The following is a 25,295-nucleotide window of genomic DNA, read 5'->3' as shown; positions in this document are numbered from 1 at the left end:
ATGTAAGAGCCAGGCACTTTTCTCTGGTTTCATTCCCTTTCTCAACATGCGTCCCTGTGCACAGGGTGCTGAGGTTGCTGCTACTGAGGCTTGCACTGATGCTGTGCACCCTCTGCATCAGGACATCAGATATATCAGGGAAAACTGGCAGGAAACAGGGAGCACTGGTGGTCTTATTCAGATAGAGCCTGTAAGGTTTCCCCCACAGCATCTCTCTTGAGCCTTGCCAGCTCCAGGTCTCCTCCCTGCAGCAAGCCACAGCCTACGCAGCCATCATCAGCAAAGATACAGGCATTATTTGCAATCAAGCCCAACCCCAAACCCATGTGAAGTTGCCCAGGTTGCTCACATAGCATAATGAACTCAATGGGCAGACTGTGCCTGGGGAAAACAGGCAGGCAGGGAGAGTTTTGGGAGGTTGTGATGAGTCCAGCATGTGCTGTGGATGCCAGCAGATGAGTCTGCACCCAGGCAGGGGTTTGCAGAGCTTCAGCCAGCCTGGTGGTCTCACTCCTCCTGACCTCACTGCCTCCCACAGGCCCTCAGGACCTCCATCCAACCCGTTACCTCCAGAGATGGTTAGCAGGAGGCAATGGCAGCTGCAGCACTGGATCAGACCACCTGGCTGGGGCAGGAGAGGGATGCAGGGACTACTCAGAAATCACCTTCCAGCTTCCCAACTGCTCCCCATTTTCCCATATAGGCTAAGCCCCAAACCTCAGCCTTGAGTGCCACTGAACTTGGCTGAAGACATCAGTTCTAAAGACAAAAGTGATGCAGCTGTGAGGCCTGCAGTTCCTCCTCCACCTCTGCCTTCACTGACCATGAAACCTCAGCCTCTGCTCTTTTAATGTACTGTGGCTGAACTTGCTTCCAGCAGGTCAAAGGGAACATAATTTACTCAGGCTTTGATGCATTTGATACAGTTTGGGGTGAGAAAGGGAAAGGGGGGGAGGACAGGAGACAGGGTATAAGTGGTGGCAAGGAAGGAAGGAGGTTGCCTGTATGTGTAGAAACTGGGTTAGTATGAAGATGACAGGCTGAAATCAGAGTGCAGCCTGTGCAAGTGCAGCTCATAAGGCTTCTGTCTGTGCTTTTTCACAGCAAGCTGGTCCAGATCATCTCACCAGCCACCTTCTACCCTTCTTACTCCTGTAATGACCATCATCAGCCTTGGAAACGTCAGGGGCCACTGTGTGTCTCTTGATGTAGGTTTTGCTACCTGAGCTATGTCTTGGCTATAGATCTCAGGGCAGGACCAAATTAAAAGCAGGATCCAGAAGTTTTTGCGAAGGTGGAAACACTTGGGGGTCACATCATGCATCTTACTGGGCTGTCAGTGCTTGGGCCAGAGTCTGATGCTTTCAAGCACAGGTTTCTTCCTCCTTAAGGTGACATCCCTTGTGAGAACATAAATACTTTGCTCCGCAGCTTTTGTCACCACTGGATGGTCTTTACACAGGGCAAAGAGGCCAGGAGGAAGCAAAGTGATGTGGCTGCTGTGGTTTCAGTTCTCACTCCACCTTGCTACTGAGAAACTGGACCCGTGGTTTGGTTTGTGGCTGGGGGGGGAAAGAGGAAAGGCCCTTAGTTCTGATCTGTGCTGGGGAGGCTGTCCCAGCCCCACAGAGGCGCCGTCAACACTGATGGAGACTTGAGAAAGAGAAAGGAAAATCAGGTCCCTAACAAACCCCGCTCTGGGAGCTCACAGTGCATTAATATTCACTGCAGAGCAGGGGTGTAAATTCACTGCTATCTCCTCAGAGTTTGCTGTTTATGCCGTTCATTTCACATAGATGTCACTACTGCCTTATGAGCACTCCTTCTAGCCAGCCGCTTAAATGGACCCAGTGCATTATAGTAATGGAGTAACTGTATAAAAACAATGAAATCCAATCTCTTTAAACTGATTTGATGTCTGCCTGAACCACAACATTTCCTGCTAATGGCTTCCTTCATTTTGTAACCGTGATCTCCACCTGATCAGATTACAGCTGTTTTTAATTACAAAGCTAATAGAGTTTGTAGGCAGTGTCAGGCAGACGGCGCATGCCTGGGGTGGGCACGGGGCGGAGGGGAGCTGGCGGGGGCTCCGGGTGACACACTCAGCCCATCAAGCTGACTGTCAAAATACTGGGAGCAGGGGGCAGCTAGGAGGGAACAGTGATATTTTTTGGCAGGGAGCCAGCATGCCGGTCACTGGACTGGTGTGCACGACAGCAGACAGCCCTGAGTTGTGCTCCTGTTCCATGGTCAGGGTGCCTTGTCATCAGGCTGGGTGATGCCCAGGAGATTCGTGGTGTGTTTGGTGCTCCTGTGAGGCAGGTGCTAGGGTTGCAGGAAGGTATGAGAAGGGCAGAAATGTTTTTTTCTTGATGATGGAGTGGAAAAAGACTGAGGGAAAGAAAAAAGAAAAGACCAGAACAGGGATGCATGGTGCCATGTGACTTCTGCAACTGATGGGGCAGGGAAAAGCACTGTGGGTAAGTGACAGTGGGAAAAGCCCTCAAGATTGATGTCTTTCTTATGGGATAGTACAGTCAGCTTCAGGATCTGTGTCCTCCACTTCAGCCCAGTAAGTGAACCCTCAGGGACCATCTCAGCCCCATCCCTTGTGGCCTTGTTTCATCCAGTGGTTCATTTGTATATTGATTGCTCCATCACTTGGGTTAGGGGCACAGATCAGCATATCTGTTGGGAGAGAAACTAAGAGCTGTTCCCAAGCAGCACTGACCAGGGACACCCATATTCAGCAGAGCATATATGTAAGCTTCAGGTGTGCCCCAGTTTGACTCTCTGATTGCAGGGGGAAAAACCTGTAGGTGTGTTACAAATGGTGCTGATATTTAGGATTCAGCTGAGGCTGGGCTCAGTTGAAGCTGGTTAAAAAAATCTCATCAGAGAAACAGCAGCATCTCTCTCTTGTACCACTCTGTACTGCTGTGTGAACCTCTTTGGGCTGGTGGAGCTACTCATCTACCAAAGCATAACACCAAGCAAATGTGGTGTCTCAGTGGCAAGCATTCTACTTGCAGCAGCTGGGGCAGGGTGGGAGTAGGCAGGAGGAGCACCTCAACCCAGCCAGATTTTGGTGGGGTCCCCAGGTGGTGTTACCCACACTGGAGATGCCCTGCTCAATTCGTCCTGCCATGGGGGATGTTTGTCCCTCTCTGTTGTAATGCCAGAGCTGCACATGTCAGGTTACACACCAGCCTTGTAAATGATTTAGGGTCCACTTGAAGAGCACATCAATTATGTACCCTGGGACTTAATTATTTAGCTTGACAGGAGTCTCTCCCCTTAATTTCATTGTCTTCTCAGTCTCCCCTTTCACAACAAAGCCGTGGATGCTCTGCTGGGAAGGATGCGTTGTTGCATGTTTAAACTCCTTCCCAGTATTGGCCAAACTCATCCATTTCCCTGATAAAGAAAGTGAGCAGATAAGGCAAATGAGCCCCAGATGTGACTCTGGTCACATCTGGAGTCTGGACTTGTCCACCGTCACTGCCCTTGAGGTATGTTGGGGACTGAGCTCTTCCACTGGTTGGGAATGAGCAAATTTAGGAGGCTTTAGGGATACTGTAGGTGAGCTGAATGCTGGGATGAAGTTCTGTGATTTTACAAAGTCCTTTGTGCTACCTGGTCACCCAGCCAGAGAGGGTTACCACAGCCTGGAAGGTGTTCCATGGCAGCACTGGGGATGCTGCCCATCACACCAAACACCATCAGCACACACCATCATTCAACTCAGTGCTTCACTCTTCTCCTCCCCCCTTCTCTTTCCTTCTCCTTCCACCTCTTCCTTTATCTGAACTTTTAAACCCCCACGTCTGGTGAAGGTTTTTACAGTAACTCAAGCCATTGAGAATTGTTCATGCCGTGCTGTTTTCACAGTGACATTAATATGCACTGCAGAAACGCAGAGTATCACAAGTTGGTCATTGCTGCTGGGAGGCTGCAGGAGAGCAGGAGGTGAGGACGTGGCCACACTCGAGGGGCACAGCTCGGGCAGATGAGGCCCTGGATTTGACAGGATTTCCTCTCCGCACCATCTCTTCGCCGTGTCTTGGTATGTCTTTAAACGTGTTTGTTTTTCAACCCTTAAAAACTACCTTTTCCTAAAATAAATAAATGAAACTAAGACCAGGAGCCTAGGATTTTAAAGCAACCCCACAACAGCAACAAAGCAGCGTGCAGATCAGTTGTCAGCAGCAACCCTACAATAACAAAATAATACACGCAGCCCCATGCAACGCTAAAACAACCTCTACGGGCATGCGAGGAAGGAAATTTATTTTCCAGTGTCAAGCTGAACAAGACTTTGTTCAGCAGTAAACTCAGGGGTCAGAAGGGGTTTGCAAGGCCCAAAACACCTTGAGCAGGATAACTTTAATGTCACGCAGCAGGCAGGGTCATCGGACATGCGGCAAACACCGCTTCGTTAGTGCAGGTTTTAATAGTCTGGAAAAGGAAAAGAAAGCGAGGTTTTGGCGATGAAACAGGAAGTTCCCTCGAATGCTGGAGCCTTTGAAGAATTGTCAAAGGAATGAGAAGTCTGTATGTTTGAAAAGGCTCTGGGATGTGGAGCCAGAGGGGGCAGGGGGACATGAGGAGGGAGATACTGAGCACAGACCTTCTCCAGTCCCACACTCTGCTCTTTGTTCCCCTTTAAAAAAAAAAAATTATGCTTTTTCATTGCTTAATTTTTTTTTCTAACACACACACTCTCTGAGGTTAGCAGAAGTTTTCTCTGAGTTAGAGCAAAGCCCTGATCCTACATTGGGCCATTACCAGCACGGCTTTGCCCCCACCTTGCTGCAGAGTGGCAACTGCAGTAACTCTGCAATCCAGGCTCTGTTTGTGCCTGACACATAAAACCATTTTTTTGAGAAAGTGTTTCTGGAGTTTAAAAAGGTCTGATTAGCTGCTTTTTAAATTATTTGCTAATATTTATTTCTGCTCCTTTTTTCTTTGAAGTGCAGCACTTCTGTGTGGCTGTGGGAGCAGATGGGCAATGCTTTCCCTTCCCAGAGTGCCTGGTCAGCCCAGAGTCACCAAAGAAAATTTTTGTATGATTTCAAACACATTTTCTCAGCATTTGAAATACAAACATGCTGGAAAACTGTGGTTTAGTGGCCTAGCTATTACTAGAGGGCATCTTATTGCTGACAAAATTATGATGATGAAAGACTGGTCAAAGCTGAGTTTAAAGGTCTGTTGAGTGCCCATAAAGGGGACTGGACTCTAGACCTGAGAGAGACTTTCAGCATGTCCAAAAACAGCAGGAGGTTGCCCAGCACTGGAGAGGATGCCTGCAGGGAATGGGTTTTGTTTCCTTGCAAGCCTGAAGTAGGGAGGACCACCTCTTTCTTCCTAATTACCAAGGGAAACAGGATCTGCCCTTCTCTGGGCAAAAACTTCTGGTGATGAGTTGCCTTTCCCCCTTGCAGGGTACCCTTCAAAGTGCCCAGAAATGGCAAGACACGAGGAGTGAGGTGGCCAAGAGGGAGCACCCAGCTGCTCAGCAGAGAGGGTGAGCCTGGTGTGGGAGAGCCAAGAGGCTGTCATGACACCGTGCTTTCCTCTGTGCTAATTGTACACTTGGGACCAAATTTAGCCTGGTGTAACTCTGCTGAAACCACCAGGGATTCATTTGGCCTCTGGTGGCTCCATTGTTTCAGCTAAATGAGTCAGAAGAAGCAGCCTATTCTTATCTACACACAGTGGGGCGGTGACAGTAATGGCTCGGCGAGGCAGACCCCAAAAGCAGCGTGACTGGGACCCAGGATCGGGGCTACCACCGGCCGAACGGGGCTGCAAGAGGAAATGTTTTGACATTTGGGTTATAGATGGAGGCAGGCTCAGCGTGGGCACATTGGCGGCGCTCACCGCCGCTGCAGGCAGAGGGGAAGGGGGCTGTCAGGTTCCCTGAATATTCGACGGTGCCGTTTGGAGTTCCTCAATTCTTCAGCCACCGGAGAGGGAAGCTGTGGCTCTGGAAGAGGCACGTGGTGTTGGAGGGGATTTCACACCGCTTCACAGCCTGGTGAGAAAGGGAGCACAGGCTGGAAATGTCCCAAAAGCACTGGCTGCGTCCCTGGGCTGCTTGTACATCTGGGATGGGTGCAGAGCAGGAGGGACAGAGCATGAGCTTGCACAGGACTGGAGGGGATATCTTGGGGGAAAGATTTGGCTGAAGGCCCAGGGCAGCGTGCCGGTTTGGTGTGCTGTGAGTTCCCTCAGACTTATGGGAAATTCAGGATGAGTTGGGAAGTTGTGCTTTTTCCAGCCCCGGTTAGATGTGAGCTGTTTCCAATCAGAATGGTGTTTGCTAGGTGAGCTGTGGTGCCTTGGCCAGCTGGCATCCTTGCAGCAGGCGGTTTTCAAAGAGAAATGTAGCAGGCAATGGAAATGACACTGCTGTCCCCTCTCGCCCCTCTTCCCGTGTCTGCTGCTACACCAGATCTCCTCTTTTCACGTTGTACCCATTGGGCAGATAAGCACCAGACTGCAGACTCCCAGGCGGTCAAGCCGGCACCTTTTGCCATGGCTAAGCGCACTTTAAAACGAGTACAAAGGCAGATCTTCTTCTGAGGACGGAGATAACAATAGGTAGGAAGGGAGGGGAGAGCAGACTTGGAGCCTCGCTGCTCCCAGCTCTCTTGCACCTCCACGGCTCGACCAGGCGCATTCCCGGCGTCCGGGGCCGGATAATGAGCAGAGCCAGAGCAGCTATTCAGGAGACTCTGACCCTGGCTAGGTAACTACATAATGAGCCTGTTTGAATTGCTCCCGTCCCTGCCAAAGGGGTGGGATCGGGGGATGCTTTTGTTTGCAATAATGAACCTGTAATTATGCTACATTTCTTGGTTTTAGCCGCATTTTTTGTGTGCGCGTTGTTCTCTTTGTATTGACAGATTTATGGCCAGGATACTCCGCTGCACCAGCAGCCGTACGGCACGGTGTGGTGACGGACTGTCGTGTCGGAAAAGTGTGGGCAGAGGAGGAGGGAGGGATCTTTGCACTACCTCAGCCCCCGAAGGGTTAAATAAACGCATTAAAATTAATACAAGTGGCAGAGGTGCTGCCTTTCCGGAAGTCACTGGTTTCAGAAAGGGGAAAAAAAAAAATTTAAAAAATGAGCACCAGGTGAATTAAAAAAAAAAAATTAAAAAGTCGGGAACCATTAAACTGCATAAATAAATAAATAACACACACCAGATATCAGCTCCAACGTGCTCAATAAAATTACACTTTGAAATGCAAGGATTATGTGGGGTAGGTGACAAGGTAGCTTTGTTAACAGGCTAATCTCTCGCCTTAACAGTGACGGGGGATTTACATGTGACTGCACAAAACTGCTTTATGGTCGTTTTCCAGCTGCAGATGGTAGGAAGGGTGCAGGATGAGATGGGACAGGGTTGGATGTTTTAGAACTGTTGGTAAAATGGGCTTAAGCTGCTTTTTGTTTGTTTGCTTGTTGTTTATGGGCCTTTTAAAGTAAATGTGTCATCAGTAATCAGCTGTTACCAAACAGCTCAGATAAGAGATGATGAAGGTACCATGGGGATGATGAATAACTGGGTAAAACCATTGGTGCCATTTCTCACTGAATAGTTTAATTTAATTTCTTACAAAAAGCCAACCAGAATAATGGGCTATTCAAAATACCATGTCAGGTCTTCTTTTGCCCCGAGTCTTTCCCATGAATTTCAGTGCTTGTTACCCCAGTGATGTGGGAGATCTAAATCCAGGTAACTTTTTTTTTCCAAATAGACTTGTTCTTTGTGAGTGAAAAAAAAAAAAAAAAAAGAAAAAAAAAAAAGAGGAAGAAGAACAACAAAAAAACAGCTTTATGTCTTCAAATTTTTGTCCATTACTAAAATGTGACAGTGATGGACACGGGCAGATGAATATGAGATGAGACCTCCGTCTCCCTGTGTGGGCTTGCTCACCCAAGCCCTGTGGTGTCCACCATACCAGGCAGAGCACTCCTTGCTTTGAATCTCACTCATTCACTGTTAATTCATCCATGCTGAACCAGGGAAGATGGAGGGGAGAGATCAGGAGTTCAAACCTTCTCCAAGCTTTTTGTTTCTGGATAACAATCACAATGAGAAAGCCATCTCCTCCATAGTGTTAATTTGAAATTCAACAGAAAACAGCAGGCTGAAAATGTTCTCTGGTTTTAAATAGATCTGGTGAAAGTATTTATCATGTTGTCTCTGTTGCAGCACTGCTAGGATATTTATGCTGGCTGCAGGCAGTAGGACTGATCCTGGAAGGAAACTTGGTATGAAGTCCCCAAACCATTTACAGCTTTGTAAAAGGACTTTTGCTGGATGAGCAATTGTTTGCTGGACCATTTCTGGATGAGATTTTGGCTTTCTCAGGTGGGTGAAGGCGATCTTGTCTATGTGGGCTGTAGTGATGCAGCAGGAGGGGAAGTGGGAGGACAGGACAGGGCTGTCACACAACATGACAGGTCACCATTTCCCCTGGGGAGCCATCTGGCTCTCTGGTGCATGCAGCACTTTTCCAAAGAAAATGACAAACTTTGTGCTGAGTTGAGTGAACCTGATTGAATTGCTGTCCAAACCCCAGCCATGACTTGGCCAGTGAGGACCTGGAGCAGTGAGTGTTACATTTGAGACCCCTTTGCAGTGATAGCCCGGGCAAACCCTCTGCACAGCTTTCAGGTGACAGAGTTGCCGCCTTCTGCTGCCACGGGGCTCAAGCTTGCCTGGGGACAGCTCAGGCTTCCATGTGCCAGGTTCTGGCCGGGCTCATTGGAGGTTGACTGCTGAGTGTGAGCACACCGAGCACTTTCCTAATCATGTATGGCACTGAAAGTATGAATTACACACTTTGAAAATCAGACATAACTCCAAAACTGAAGTTTTTTCACTTGTTGGGCACGAAAATATAATCTGAGTGAGCAGCAGATGCTTATTCTGTGCAGGAATTTGACCAATTGTTTGCCTTCTCTGTCTTGTCCTTATACCTTAAATCATTTTGACCTTTAATTGGCCCTAATTTGCCCGCAGACGGCCCTGGGACCCTTCAACACATTTGCTTGTAATTGGGTCCCTTTGTTATTTTTCCACAGAGCCGCTGCTGGTTGTTTCTTTTTGAAAACATTGCAGCATGTCATTGAGAGAGGAGCCGCTTTTAAATTAGCCCTGTTGGGGGCCAGGAGAGCCCTGTGAAAAGCCCAGCAGAGAGAGACAGGGCTATCTAAACGCAATTATCATATCACTGCGAAAACGTGAAACCAGGCTGAGCTTAAGCAAACATCACACGCCCCTCGGCTGGAGGGTGGTAAATACTTGGCTGGGAGGCGAGGGGCTGAACACCACGGAAGAGGTTGTCCTGCCATCATCCCACGCTGAACATCTCCCTGCCTCTTGCTTGCCGGGGATGTCATTTGGCGATGTGTTTTCCTGAGTGGTTTTATTTAAAAATTCATCTTATTTCAGCGTGCTGGTTTGCAAGCGATGGCGCTGATGCAGCTACAGGGCACGGTGCTTCTGAGTGCGATGAGGGGAGTCCGGGAGAGGAGCAGCACTGGCAGTGAGGAGCTGTGGTATCGGAGAGCACTTCCCGAGTAAGGCCCTGCCTGTGCTATTAATCTGGCTGTGGCCACAGTTTGCCCCTAGCCCAGCTCATAATGTCATCAAGATCTTAACTGTCCAAAGCTAAGTTAGAACAGCAAGGGATAATACCGCAGCTAGATAGCATCTGCTCTGCCTCCTGTGCTAATGGACCGTTGTTCTGTAACCGAGTCTCCTGGCTCAGTTAGCCCTGCAGCACAGAGACCTTGCTTTAATATTCGCTCCGTGCAGACCTTAAAATCAAGTTAAGTTACAGCACTGTCAAGCCTCTGACCACGGGTTGTTGTGCCCCACCGTCCTCTTGTCACCAGCTGAGATTGAAGCTGGTGCCCAAGCAGCTGGGAGCTCTCCAGTGTGTCCTGTGAAGTCATTTTAGTACCAGGTCTCAAATAAGTTTACTTTCCACGGCTTAAAGCTCTCATGCAGGCAGCACCCACAGACTTCTGCTGCCTTGGAATCTCGTGTTGTACAGAAAATCAAGTGAGCTGTGGCTGGCAAAATCTGGGGCTGGATTTCTGCCAGGCAGAGGGGAGTTTGTAGCAGGTCAGTCTGTCCATGTGTGGCTTCAGCAGGAAAATACACTGCTGTTCAGATGGCTCATGCTAGTGGAGGGCAAGGGCTTGCTGAAGGTAGCAGATATGATGATGCCTCCTTTACTCTGAGGTTGTGCACCGAGGCAGGCATGGCAAGATGGTGATTGCAATGTAAAAGGTGCATGTTTGGAAGGAAGACAGAGCCCTGCCCCACTGTGGCTGTTAAATCATAGCTGAAGCCAGCAGAGATCAGTCCTTAGAAACAGGCAAACCTCACAAGTCCTCCATTGCAGTGCGTGGAGCAGCAGAAGGTACTGTTCCTTAGTGCTGTCAGTCCAGCACTAGAAAATTTTCCTTTGAACAATTCTCTTTTTTATGATTACGAAAAAAAATCTTGAATGGTCAGGCAGGAAGAAGTCATTTTTCCAAAATACTCAGTGATGTATTTGGAAAAGCTGGAGGGAGGCCAAGGAACTACAGCTGAGAGTAAAAGTAGGGTGACTTTCCTGGGAGTGACCAGGGAAGCTTTCAAAGCCACTGTCCCCCCCCCAGCTTCCTCATTGCTGCCACAGGAGAGCAAAAACCTTGGCGGGCAGAGGAGCCGCTGCCACAGCCGCTGCCTCCTTTTCTTGCTGCCAGATAAAGAGGGCAGACTCCTTTTTCAGCCCATTCTGCTCACACAATGGGAGAGGGGGATCAGCGCCAAAATTACAAGTGTGAGCCCTTAATGCATCAGGTTGAACAATGGGCTCTGGAGGCGTCTGCCTTGTCTGGAGGAGCGGTACAGCTAGTTCTGACTACCCAGTGCCATGGAAAAAAACCTCATTGTCCTGGCAAAATGCTCCCCAGAATGAAAACAGCCTCCTCCTCCTTTCTTCAGCTTCCTAATGGGAAGCAAAATAACAAACCAGGCCCACAATTAAACAAACATGCCACTAACCAAGCAAAGCTCAAGTGTAACAGATGTTGCAGTTGGACCAGGCTGGGGGGCCGGGAGCAAGACTGGCTGCAGCTCCCAGGATGCTGTTGCTGAAAGGGTCTCCTTTCCACACCATGGCCTTCTCCCTCCACCAGTCTTCATTCCTTTTTCTCCAGTGTGCATTTTCCTCCTCCTGTCAAAGCATCCCTTCTGCTAGCCCCACTCAGCTGTGCCACTTCATCCCAACATCATCTTCATCACTTCATCATTTTAATTTTTAACACTATAAGCCACAGAATTTATTTCAAAAAACCCCAAGAGAAGGAGCAAAGCCACTTCAATTAATGTTTTAGACCATTTTAGTATAGGAGATTATAACAATTATTTTTCTCTGGGTTTTTTTTTTCTTGCCTGGGTTCGGTGTGGGGACCAGTTCTGTCCCTTCACCAGCACGCAGTTTTCACCAGGATGCTCAATGCCACCAGTTCCTGCAGGCCCCTGATTTTATTTTTTTGTGGTACAGGTAGCTGTGGGGCTGCAGCTGGGTACATGTGAGATTCCTACTCCAAAAGTGCTGCCCCTCCCCTTGTTGCTCCTGGGAGCCACTGGCATCTACAATACAAGAAATTTGGTGTTGGAAAGGTGACAGAGATGGCTAAAGAAGGGCAAGCAAAAGTGAAGCTGTATCGTTCCCATAGTTGGCTGAATTCCCTGGGGCTGCACAACTCTGGTGCAGTCCATGATAGGGGTCTTATTAGTTTTGAAGCTTGAAGTCCCTTAGTCCCCACATGGCACTGACTGATACTCTGACAGCCCATGCGTCCCTCAGCTTTGCTGGAATCTGTTCCTATCAGCTCTGTCAAAGGAACCAAAACAATTTGGCACATTCAGAGCCAGAGTCTGGTTGGCCTTGCTCACTCCCCTACGAAGCTGTGCCAGGGTCATCCACTGCTGGGGATGAGACCCACGGATGAGGGACCACGGAGACTGAGGGGTCTGATGAGGTCTCAGCAGCCCTCAGGTGGGGAAAATCTTCTCAGGCCTTTGGGTCACTCTTTAGGGCAAAACCTGCTCATTTCAGCACCTTACTGAGGTGTTTTGATGAGCAATACAGGGCTATACTGTGTGGCATCCCTGCCTGCACGCAACTTCTGCATCAATGACTAGACTCTTGAAGATGTCAGAAGAGTAACTTTTCTTTCTCCTTCAAGCAGGGTAGCTGGAAGAAGTGGGAAGATCCCTGAAAACTTTCCTGAGGTATCTCATAACAGTGACTGGACCAGCCTAGAGCCACAGCTCACCAGTACAGTTCAGGACTGAAGCATCTCCCGCCTGCCATATCCAGCAGTGCTGTGGGGTGGAGCAGGTAAGCAGCTCAGAGTGAACCCTTGCTTGGTTTCCCCTCTGTGTTAGGTGATATGGCTGGGTACCCTGGGACACTGGTAAGATTAAGCCCACACTACCCTTAATGCTTTGGAGCCAGGCAAAGGCATGGCCACAACAGACCAGGTCTTCTAGTTCCCCACTCCAGTGGTCAGAGGAAGAGCAGCACAGCCATGGCAAGCTCTAGCCAGAACTTGCTCTCCTATGCTCCCAGGTCACTGATTGCACTTGAATATGACAAACTTATTAACAAGCAACAAGGGAGCCCTTAGCAAAAAGTCCCCCTGCTGTCAAAATCCCCCCCATTTCAAAATTAAATCAAGTCCAAGTGAACATGCAGGTGTTCCAGACCAGGATGGTGCTGAAGGTAAATTGCAGCAAACTAACCAACCAACAAAGCACATACTGGTTTACTTGCCATCTAAGATTTTTTTATACTTTTGAGCTACTTACACTGAGGCAAAGCACCTCAGATGGAAAATTTGATCAGGGTATTGGCTTTCACTTCCTTTTTCATAGTTGATGTACACAATGTATGCACAAATGTGACTGCACGTTTGATAAATATAGCAGGAGTTTTATAAGGTTGGCTTCATTAGAACAGCTGATGACATGAGCTAAAATGACTAGGAATTACAGTCTAGAATGGATATAAAATTGTCAGACTTCAAGAAAGTCAAGAGAAATCCTGTCCCATAAAACACTGCTGCTTTGTTCAAAAAATGCATCTCTTTTCTCACCACCCTTCATTCTTCACCCCACCCCCTTCTTTCTCTAATTTGAAACTCAAATTTACCTCTGATCAGTTCCCTCTCTGTTGCCCACTGCATTTTTTATTTTCACAGCACCTTGACAATGCAGATTTTGAGACTAAGACCTATAAAGACATACCTTGTCACAGTAAGGTAGCTGGGCTGTGGTGGCACAGCAGCTTCCACCCTCCTGCTGACTTTGGGGCTCACTGAATCCTGCTCTGAGCCTGCTTAGGATGCTGAGCCTCAAAAAAGAAAGTAATTTTTGGTTGGGTTAGTTTTATGCCAGCTCTACATGTTGAGGCAGTTCTTTACAGGGTCAAGTGAGAAAGGGAGCAGAAAAGAGGGAGACCATGTAGGACACCACTGCTCAGCAGAGAGGCTGGCTAAGAGTGCTGCTTCCAGCCCTATTGTTTTAATGCTCATTCACATATGTCTTTTGTGGATGTTTGTCCTTGCTCAAGGCATTGACCTGAACATGCTGTTTAAGAGTCCCTCCTCTTAGTCCCATCCCAATGAAGATCCATGTGGCTTCTGTATTTTAAAGCCCATTTAATTTAGGACTGTAGTTCTGTAAGCAGAACTATTTTGATAAAGCTGGGGAAGTGATGACACAAATAGTTGACAACACAAATAGTTATGCTGGCAGACCAGAAAAGGTGGCAACCTCTGGATGGGAGCCATGAAAAGCAGCTGTAGACAGACACCTCTGCACAGAGCACAGCTGTAGCTGAGCCAGGATGCACAACCTGGGGCTTAGGTCATCTCTTCATCAGGTCAAAGGAAGGGGCAGGGTGAATCAGTCCAGAGCAAATTACAACTATTCTGAACATCTGCTCATAAACCCAAAGGGAACTTTTTTGCTGAGATCTGAAAAGATCTGGCTAGTCCTCCACTATTCTATTATTTCTATTGTCAATCTAGAGCCTGATTTAATTCCCATCCCAGACAAAAGCAGAAATGCCAGAATACCACAAGTAGTTGTTGTTCTCTAGTTCTCCAGGTCAGGTAGAAGCAGAAATGGTGGCTTCTTTTTTAAGTGGTGATTTCTCATTAATTTCTGAGGAAAAAAAGTATCTAAAAGCGTGTCTGTACAGTCACTTGAGTGTTACAGTCTCCTCTACAGCAGATGCTGTAAATCACCACCAGCAGCAGATTTCTGACTGATTTGGCTGCAATATCTCAGATGCTTCAGATCCCATGATCTCTTCAGAGGTATAACCATGTTGCTTCAGGTCCAGCTGACCACTTAATGGTAAGAGAGGGTAAAGTGAAGGGGAAACATCCTATGTAACAGGGAGCACGGAATGAAGGCAGGACTGAGTCAATCTAAAAAATGCTCCAAGACAATTCCCAACCATTGTGACAGCCCTCAGGAGAGCTGCTACAAACTGGAATAGTTTGTAACATCTCAGAGGGAGCGTGGCCAGAGCAAGAGAGGTAATAGCCAGCTTTGTCCCACTCACAGGACTGAAGCTCAGCATGACTTGGAGAGCAAAGAATCTATTTTTTCTTTTTGGGAAATGGGATCTGAGGATGCCAACAAGTTTCTGACAGTGCAAAATCGGAGCATCACATAACCCTGTCATCTGCTCACCCTTAGTCCAGTGATCACTTTCTCTTGGATCCTTCTTCTGTCCCTCCTGAATGGAGCCCTCGCTTCTGCAAAGCACTGGCAATGTGACAGCATGCTCACAAAGGGCTGGAGGAGCCTTGCTCATTCCGGTGCCACCATCAGGAGGCAAATGAGCTCTTAACCCTCAGGCCACTGGTGGAAAGATGCCTGACATCCACCTATGCCTAAAACCATGCAACAGAGATCTCTCTGATGCAAAGCCCCTTTGGCCATATGACTGCTATGTGTGGCAGCCTTCACACTCTTTGCATTTCAATCGCATGCACCTACACTCAATCATCTGGGAATCTTATCGTAAATCCCATAAAGTCCCCTCTGCTCCGTAATTACAGGGGCCAAACTAAGAAGGTCCTTAAACTGTTTGTGAGTCAGGTGGTCAGGATGTGGCCTAAGGTACCAAAACTTCCAGCAGTAAGGGGGACATCATCGTTAGCTAACCCCCTTCAGGGGCTGCTATGTGGCAAGCACTGGAATGCACCACTTTTCTTCACTTGCTTGATATAATTACTTTCAGTGTTATTTAAAGCTCTGACTAATCACACGGCAATGGCCAGGTTTATAATGCAACAGTGTGTAGCCTGGAGCAAATTCTGACATAATTACACTGTATAAATTCCCCCATTAGAAATGACACTGCATTGGCATTGTGTACAAAGCAGCCATGGTCCAGTCAACTGGCTCTGTGAAAATCTGTCTGACAATTGTTTACCCTGTTTGGTATCTTATTGACACTTCCTACAATGATGAAACTGTTACATGACAGCGCATGGCAGCCTGAGCAGAGTCCCTGGCTTCCTCCTGCTCTCTTCAAGTGCAGTCATTTTCTTGCCTGGTTTTCTTCAGGTGAAGCCTTGCTCAGTTCTGATTTCTCTGGGATGGTAGAGGAGCCTGTGGTTATGGTAGGAAGCACAAAGCCGATGGAATTCCCAGTTGGTGTCACATCATTTGCTGAAAGGAGCAATTGCTCCCCTGGGCCTCGTCCCTTCACTGCGGTGTCAGGATGGGACATTGCAGGATTCATTCTGACCTGGCAGTGCCTGGTGCCATGGCAGGGTAGCAGCAGCCAGTGGTGCTTTGTGGCATGTGCCAGCAGAGCAGCTGGGCATCGCCATGGGATCATTTGTCAGGCACTGGCATCTCGTGCTGTAAAAATGATGCTGTGCCATGCTTGTTTCCCATGGCAGTGCTGGGGCTGTGGCACTTTAGAACAGCTGGAGAGGAAGGCTGCCCTCTTGGTTGGAGGGAGGATGAAACTCTGAGGGCTGTGGCCAACACCATTTGGGCAAAGGAAGACAAGCTCGTTTCCAGTTTTGCGGCACAAATTCAATGTAGGACAAGGAAGGAATTTGCCCTTTTAGGTCACTGTCTTGTATAAGAACAAGGCAAAAATATAATTGGGAAATAGTAATCTAGGGAAATTTGGTGAATGCAATGAACATTGGTTATGAAAACAAAACCTTGTTGAGTGCTTCAGAGGTAGTTTTATCACCTCCCTGAGGAAGATTCAGGATGAACCCACTGACAGAATAGCAACAAACACTGGTATGGTTCAGAGGACAGGGGATAGAGGAGTATGATTCCAGTCTCACTCTAACCTAGGAGATCTGAGATAATTTTATGTATGGAGAATGGGATCTGGAGCTTTTCCAGATCTTTAAATTCAGTCTGGCTCAGGAGACCAGGAGGCCTCCAACACAGGCAAACGACGGAGAAATAGAGGGGGGTTTGAGCTAAAGATGAAAAAGAGGGAGGAACTGAACACCTGCATCCCTACCTGTGAAGGATTGTTCCTTGTGGTACATTGTCTGTACCAGTTAAATTACAGAATCCCAAAAGACTGAGTTTCTTAAGTTCTCCATGGGATAGATAATTCTTTAAAGGAGGTTTAAAGGTATTGTTGTGTCCATTTGAAAACCTCTGGGGCTTGTGCAATACAAATAACATTGATAACATTTATCCATTTTCGCCAGGTAAAAGCCAAACCCATTAACCCCTCCTTAAACCTGGAGCAAAAATCATCTTTTTTCTATTTTTAATTTGTTCCCAGAATCATAAGAAAAGCTGTGACCTGGATGCACCACAGAGTCTCCTTCCCTAGCCATAAGTAATGCCCCTACGACAGATTTTTTTTTCTAATGGTATTCAGAGGCTGAAGCAAAGCACTGAGATGCTGTTGCATGTATGGGAACGGTGGTGTGGTGCCCTGTTTGTGGGCCCAAATCCCAATGTCCTCACAGTGAGCTGGGTCCCTTTGGGAATAGTGTTTCCCCCCTCTCCGGGGTGCTTGTCCTTAACTCCATGAGGAGCAGCATGGAAGAAGTTAGCCCTGCTGTTCCCTATGGCAAACCAAGCTGTGGCTAAAGGAGTATTTAGATACCCTGGGCTGCCAATTCAGAACTTTCCTAAAACCAGCAGTAAAATTTGCCTCCAATTCCTTTTAAGGAAAAGAAGGCTGTAGTATAAAGTCCCATTTTCTAGGCATTAAAAATTTACAACCCACACCATTAAAAGCAGCATTCTGTGTTAAACTGAATGTTTGGTCTCCAGGAACAGCTAGGAGGAAAAGAGGTTCCCTGTTTGTTCTACAAAACAGGAAAGTGGTTGCTTTCTATACTGTAAATATGCATTAGAAAGCTCTTATAGGCTCGTGCTGGGGATTTGATGTTTTTAACTGACTACATTCCTTACATTTTTGTATAACTGCCAAGAAAGCTAAATAAAATGGCTTTTTTAGTGTTTTCCCTAAGAATAGCCCTGCTTCTTTGTAAATATAGCAAAGGAATTGTTGATAATAATTCTTTGGGAGAATAACTGGTGTTATTGATGTTAAAAGTAGAAAGATCTCTGTCTCAGAAATACAGCTAACAAAGTGGGCTGGGACTTCAGAAAGCCTGAGCATTCCTTAGCCAGTTACAGAGATTAGACTGGTTTCATTCCTGTGCCAAAAGGTGTAGAATCAGAGAAGACTGGCACTGAAATTCAAGTCAAAAATATTGCAGAGTTTGCATTTTCTTTCAGAATGCAAAACTGATTTCCCCCCCCCCCCCTTTTTTTTTTTTTGCATTTCTCAGTTTGCAGATTGTTCTGCCTTCTGCCAGCTCACCTTGAAAAGCTGGTGGTCAGTCTACTCAGACTGACTCAAAGATGCATAATTAATAGTTGGGCACACCTAAACTTCTGCAGTACTAGGTAAAGTCCCATCCTCCTGAGATACCAGCAGGTAAAGACTGTCATTGTCATCTAGAAGTTGACAAGTTGAGCCAAATTTTAGACCACAGGCCCTTGGCTGTTGCTGGTTTGATGTCCTTCATGTGTGAAGAGCATAATTTTTTTTTAATGCCATGTGATAATCTAGTGGTAAAGCCAGGACTGTAGCATGAGAATTTGAACTAATCTGTGTCATGCTCTGACTGCTATCTTGGATTGGTGGAATGCTCATAGCCCACCTGTATGTCACTTCCAGGGGGAAGAAAAAAAGCAAAAATTAATTCTTTAGGGTTGATTGCAAGCATCTGCCTTCCTGACAGCTAAGACAACCTCTCACAAAGGTTCCCTCCTCTTCAGTTAAGCATGCAGAGATTTGGTGCTTGTTCAACCAGGTCTAGTCAGGGCTGGTAGCCCTCGTTAGGATTATTTTTCAAAACAGAGACTTGGTGGGGCCAGGCAGTAGTGTACACTGCCCAGGTGCTGCTTTCTGTTTGTTCTGACTGCCTCCTCCTACTTTCCCTCCTTGCTCCCTACCTCTGTCTGCAAAGGTTCCTGATTCACCTTTGCCAGAGCCACTCAGCAGTTTATAGAACTCCATTATGTTCCCTCACTTGTTTACTTCCCAGGCTGAAATGCCCCGGTGTCTTTGTTTCTTTCTCATAAAGATATTGTAAATAAAAATAGGATAATTTGTGGAAAAGAAGTAACCACCCCATCCTGTTGTAACTTTTCCCCCTCTATTATCAGTTTGGTTACGTGATCTCCTTGTCAGAGAGATTTACTCTGGGCCAGATGACATTTGAGCATCTTGGCATCTTTTGACCAAAGTGTTTCTCATTAAAGCCTGTGCTTGTGCCACAGCTTTGATGTGTCTAGAGTAAAGCTAGAGTATCTAGAATGACACCAGAATTCATGGAGTCTGTAAGGGAAAGGCACCTCATCATCTCAACAGGTCACTTGCAAACGTGAGGTGAAGAAGGGGGGAAGGCAAAGTTTCCACCTTGTAAAGATTTTCCAGATTAAAAAAAATTAAAACAGCCCCAGTGGTCCCCCATCTCTCAATTTAAACAAATGGATAAACCAACAACACCCAAATCCAGCTTGTTTTTATCAAGACTGAGAGATGTCACACAGGCAGATTAAAGCATTAATGAGCTTGTCTGTGGTTTAGGAAATTCTGATTCAGATCCTTCAGCTGTCATTTCCAGTTTGCATCCGAGCTGTTGGCTGCTCTGCTTGTATTCCCAGATCTCACATTGTTACTGCTAGTTCCAAATTTGGGTTTAATCTCAGGTAGGACTTTGTTGAGGTCCAAATAGCAGCCAGTTTACCAGGCTCACAGAATTTCAATCCTAACCAAAAATAAAAATATGAAAATTGCTTGCCCCGTAAGATTTCTGTCTTCAAAGCCAAATCCACAAGCTAGACTTGATTTGCCTATTTCTTTTCCTGCTCTTTGGAAAAGTCTGAGCACTGTGGAGTACAGTGAGAGAAGAGTAGGTTAAACATTGTAGATGTGCTCAAATTTGGTTTGGAGAGAGAACCCAAAGTGAGAAGTAGTTTGGGATCCAAACCACTTTGTGACTTGTGCATAACTGGAGAATTGAGCCATAATGGGATGCAGAATGTCTGCGTGTTTGTCTGCCCAAGAGAGGCACAACTTCTTCCACAAAGCCTGGACCACAGGCCCCAAAAGATTCTGTACCAACTATAGGATAAAATAACTGTTGCTTCCCTGAATCCTGCCATGTGCCTGAGTAAGAGGGGAGTGTGTGAGGGCTGCGTTCCCAGGGTGGGTGCTGGGAGCACAGTGTGAGTGCGTGCGATGCTCTACAAAAACACAGCTTAAGGTCAGACTCAGCTCTAAAGCTTCCTCAGAATCCCAAATCCTCTTTTTATAAGAGTTTCACTCAAACACAAACAATTAAAGAATTTCATCTTCTCCTACTGTGGTGGGAAAGCCTGGATGCTTCTTTGGTCTCTAAACTTTATTAAACAGCTCCAGAGTGTTCCCTAGATGAGGGTCCTGCTTGGCTTCAGAAAATCCATATCCTTGTGCTTGATGCAAATAAATTGATCACTAATGCCAATTGGCAGTAGGGAGGAGACACAGCATAGCCTGTTGCAAAGAAAGAGGAAAAAATAGGGCAGCAGTGAGCTTCATGTCTGCTGGTATGATCGATGCTATCAATGGCAGCTCTTCAGAGACCTCAGCAGGGGCTGTTGCACATCTCCACTATCTGCCTCCTTTTGTGTTTCCCCTCCTAAGGACAACACCCGTGCCAGCTTTCCAGCTTAAGCCCTGGATGTTCTGGCGCCTGCATGGAGCACAGGGAGATGCTTTTTGTAGTTTTAATTTTGGAATTTGCCCCCTTTGAATGTAATGGTCTGGTGCAACAGGGAGAAACTTTCCCCCTGAGCCAGATTGCTCTGGATGCCAGCAGCTCTCTCATCACCAGGGGTTTGTCAAAGCGTGCAGTATGCTAACATCCTGCCAGCTCACCTTTCGCAAGCTGAGTCGGCAGCCTTAGCCCCACCAGTGCAAATAAGGTGTCTGCCACATGTCTGCTGTTTTCTCCCTGGTGCACTGAGGCAAAGCAGCCCTTCCTTGTCAGTCATTGACCAAAACTGTTGACTCTGGAACAACCGACTGCGCTGGCCATAAAGGATGCCAAAACCTCTTGAAAGCTGGGAAGCAAAGGTGTTTTCTTTTTAAATGAATTAAGCTGTAGAAGGAATTTCCCTGAGAGCTTGTTTGATATCTGGAGCAGGAATGGCTTTCCTTCTCCATCTCCACCTACTCAACACTCAGAGTCACATCCAAAGAGCCTTTAGAAAGGTTTCTCTTCTCCAGACCCCCTGCATTGGGAGTACTTCTGCATTAATTTCTAGGCAACTGATAAATTTTGCAGGCGAGTCCAACTTGAATTTGCTTGTTGTGTTACTGTAATGGACTAATTTCAGCCTAGGGAGAATATAGCAGTTGTACAGCACGTTTTCTTTTGTATCAGACATTTCTGGCAAGGCTGAGCTGGAGGAAGTATGGCCCACTTTGGTGAAACTGTGTTAAAATCACAGCCAGTTCCTGAACTGCTTGAGAAAGCTCAGCTTTGTTACATCCTACTTCATATACATGCTCTCTGTTTTTCTGGGAGCCACTCCTGCTCAGGCCCTGTTCCTCTCCCCAGCAGCAGGCTGAGAGGGGATATCTGGCCAGCTCCAGGCTCACCCATTCTTCCCTGTAGAAACATAGCTGTACACATGGAAAGCACACCCCAAGACCTGGCATATTGCCAAATGCTGTCGTGTTGTGTGATTGAGGCAGGACCTTGATAGGCAAAAGACATTTTGCAGCCCATAGGAGAGCAACCCCATGATGAGAGCCACTTTTAAGAAACAAGTGTTACTGAGAGGAGCAGTAAATCCAGCTCTACCTGTACCTAAAGACACAGATAACACCTGGAGGCACCAATAAAGTGCAGGAGCTGTGAGCCTAATGTCCCTTGGCTCTTGTAGGAAATAGGACCTTTACCAGCATCCAGAAATAAATATCCCTGTGTGTCTTTACACACTTAAATACCTTTGCAAACCTGGCTCCTTGCCTGTTTCCCATAATTGGCTGCTGCTTCTTTACTTTTGCACAGCAGCAGGAGCAGGGAGCTCAGCTGTAATTTGGGCCTGCGTTGTCCTAAGTGCTCTACAGGCACAGAACAAAAGACCTCTGAGTGCTTTTCAGCATCTCCTTCTTGTTGGTTTTTTAAAACAACCCTCCCTGGTTCTCTCTCATTTTTTAATTTTTTTTTTTCCTTCTTGTATTCATTGTTTTCTTGTTTCCCTTATATTCCCAGTGTCTCCAAGCTAGAATACCTTTGCTGAGTTCCTGAGTGATCCAAGTCAGGCAGCAGCATGGAAAGGACTTTTTACCAGTGTCATGCTCATCTGCAAGTGGTAAGTGTGACTGGAGCAAAGCTGCACTGCTTGAAATGAAGGGTGTTAGGGGTTATGCTGCAAAACAAACTTAGTGCTTCAAGGTTCCCACTAGGATTTGAAACATAAGCACTGCTGCAAAAAACAAAAAAAACCCAAAATTTAGACCACAGAGAACTGAGAAGATGCAAACATAAGACAAAATTGAAAAGCTGGAGTGGGTGGGTTGTGCTTTTCCTTTGCCCAGGCTGCTTGTTCAGCAACAACTACCAAGATGGGACTTCCTCCAGGTTTACATCAAGGAGCTTCATTTCTTGTGTCTTGAACTTTAACTAGGTAAAAGTTGCTGTATTAACTATCAACGAACCTTGAGTTCCAGCTCTCAGTGACAATTTGCTTCCATTGTCAAGTGAAATCAATCTAAACCCCTATATTTGAAAGAATAAGTTATTGAGCTGGTGTTTCTTGTAAAATTCCAATATGAGAAGTGTGTTTTCTCAGTGCTTTGATGCATTTCAAATTCATTTTGTGGCTCTGGAGTTCATGGCAGCTGGTTCTCTGATTATTTTATATTCAGGACCAACTTCCAGTAACATCAGTGGGAGCAGGATTTTAGCTCTAAAGCTATTATTAACTAATGCAGCACAACAATGCCTGGCTTTCGTTCTGTTTTGTTTTCTTCCAGGGTCGGAACGTGTGTGTATCCCATTAACTCTGTCCTCCCTGCTCTCTCAAGATGTTCCACACAAATGATTTTATTTTTTTTGTAAGAAAATATATTTTACTAGGCAGTTTTATGAGAGCTGACAAAATGCCTCATAAATAACCCAGCAGGAAATATGGGGTAAATAAAATTTTTACAACTTTATCATAAACCTGAGGAGTCTTTGGTTCCTTTTCCAATGGAATGAGCAAGGTATTTCATTAAAGGAAAAGACATGCTCTCTAAAGCCCAACAATTACAGACACAATGCCTTTTTAACCTGCAATTCAGTCAAACAGGTTTGGTGGCAGTGGAAAATGTTAAAGGCCCTGTTTTGACACTTCGGGTCATGCTCCCTATGGATCAGTTTGTTCTTTAGGTTCCCTACACGGCAGAGCTGGAGACCTGGTGTGTGCCTGACCTGCCCCTAAAGCATCCAGGACCTGTAAGGAAACACGTATCTGGGGGAACACGCTTAGGACAGGTTTTCTGTTGCCTTTGTACATCTTCTGGTGCAGGGGACTGTGGCTGGGCCCCTAAGTGCAAGCAAATATGGTCCTCAGGTCTTCAGCACAAGCCCAAAATGCAAAGATTTGGTCAAAGACCAAGAGTCTGAAATAGAAATGCTTGGAACAAGCCTCAGTCCTTGAAATTTGCATGAAGGGGGAATTCAGCTCTCAGCAGGAGGATCTTTGGAGTGTGATATTTTGGTACTGTGGGAAGACAGGAGGGGGTCTCACTTTTAAGTCCTTTGCACTTATAAAAATTAAAGTTGACATCCATGACTATTTTCTGCTTACAGGAAAAAAGAAATTTGGCAAATACAACCTGTTACTTGGTTCACGAGGGGTATGGAAACTACCTCCTAAAGAAAGTGGTAAAGTCCCATTGGATGCATACTTAAATACAAGATGAAATGCTCTGGATTGTAGGTCTGCTATTTCTCACACCTCTAGTTCTCTGATCCACCCTGTTTGTGTCTCTGGGTTAACTAAAAACTGAGAGGGAATGGTCCTCTAAAGGCTGAGCTTCACAGAAGAATGGGAGATGTTCAGATATGCATGTTATCTTTCCTGTGTTAAGAGCAGGGCTCTCAGGCTCAGTAGAGGAAGACCACCACCCAGGCATCACCTTGTTGGCATCACAGGTAATACTGTACAGCTACACCCCCCACCCCTTCTCCAGGGCATTACTGCATAAAGCCCACCACCCAGAGTGGTATGGGCTCCTCCTTCCCTTAGAGGCACTTTTGCATTCCCCTGCCTTCCCTCCCAGTCCCTCCCAGCTAGATAGCCCTTCCCCACCCACCCAACAGATCACCTGGGTCCTCAGGACATCTACAGCAACTTCCTACAGGAATGTCACCTCAGGAAAGCATTTAAAGCCTTTGTAGCTCTAATGCTGTGTAAACAAGGAGGTAAGCCCACCCTACATCACCACTCCAAAGCCCTTTTGATGTTGATTTATTTTATGACCAGCAGACACACTTTGAGAATGGGACACCTACAAGGGGAGCTGGTCCCTTCAGCAACAGGTTTGCAGTCCTGCAGCCTAGTCCTGCACCACGCTGAGTACTCAGAGCCTAAGCTGACTTTCAAGCCAAGTCAGGGTGTCTCTGGGAGCTTTGACTGTATAAGGGCTCCAGTGTCTGGCATGTTGTCTGGAAAGCACTGTGTAAAATAGGACAGACAATTATGGCAGCTCTTTCCCAAAAGGAAATTCCATATTTGCACCAAGCAGCACGTTAGTGTGGCAGAGCAGAGCACAGCTCTGACAGAGCATGCTGGGCTGTGTGCAGGGCTCTGCACCCCCCAGCAGCAGCTGACAGCATGTTGAGGGAAATTGGCTTCTTGGTGGGACATGCTGCTTTAGTGAAAGCCCATATGTTACTGACTTATTTGTTCTGAATCCCTCAGATTATCCCCACACCTCTGTCACCACCCCCCTGCTTCTACCCTCCCCTCAGGCCCACATCCTTGTGCAGAGGTTAAATAAAACATAATTTCCTTCTGATTTAGCCTTTGTCTTGGGCAATCAAAATGCCCTTCAGTTCCCTGTGGATTCAACCTTCCAGGTCAGGGTAGGACATGGGAAACCCCTTCCCAGGCATTTCACTGCAGATAATGTCATGGCTAATTCATGAGATCATTCAAAGTGCTGATGTTGGTGCTGATGCATCTCTCACTTGAGCTCTACCTCCTTCTGCCTCCTTGCCAAACCACATCTCCTTCTGGCTGCATTTTACAAACCATCCCCTGGGCAGCTGGGAAACACAGGAAGGATGCTCAGAAGCAGAAGAAACAAAAAGAGCAGGTTAAGTCTGCTGCAGCAAGCCCTCGTGCAAGGAAAGGAACAGGCTGGGCCAGTCAGGAGGACCAACAAACTCTGTCCATGCCCCAGGAAGGGCTGAGCCAGGGAAGCAGCACTGCTCCTGCAATCCTGCTGCTCCTGTTCGGGTCAGAGTGGGCCAAAGCAGCATGAGGGCTCCTACTGTGATACTGCTGGGCAGATGTAGCAAGAGGTGGGGGAACATATGTGTACCTACAACTACAAAGCAACGCTTACCATCACGTGTGTCATTCCTTAGATTGAGGGTACAGTACAAACCAATGGCTTATATT

The 25,295-nt window shown here is 46.8% G+C and overlaps 1 long non-coding RNA gene across 2 annotated transcripts in view; it reads left to right on the top strand.

Annotated features, from left to right (window-relative positions):
- Positions 1-22,846, top strand: part of LOC139801790 (uncharacterized) — a 28,371-nt gene extending 5,525 nt beyond the window's left edge. Inside the window, exons 2-5 of one of the 2 annotated variants that reach the window (XR_011728311.1) lie at positions 8,235-8,393; positions 12,281-12,432; positions 21,893-21,992; positions 22,657-22,846. This is a non-coding gene — a long non-coding RNA (uncharacterized lncRNA). Of the gene's footprint in view, positions 1-8,234; positions 8,394-12,277; positions 12,433-21,892; positions 21,993-22,656 lie in introns of both variants that reach the window. The other variant, XR_011728312.1, reaches the window with a different exon arrangement.
- The last annotated feature ends 2,449 nt before the right edge of the window (positions 22,847-25,295 follow it).

This window comes from Heliangelus exortis, chromosome 12, assembly GCF_036169615.1.
Source record: "Heliangelus exortis chromosome 12, bHelExo1.hap1, whole genome shotgun sequence".
In the NCBI taxonomy this organism is placed as follows: domain Eukaryota; kingdom Metazoa; phylum Chordata; class Aves; order Apodiformes; family Trochilidae; genus Heliangelus; species Heliangelus exortis.
Note: the sequence above shows the minus strand (reverse complement) of the source record. Positions and strands in the feature narration are given on the sequence as shown.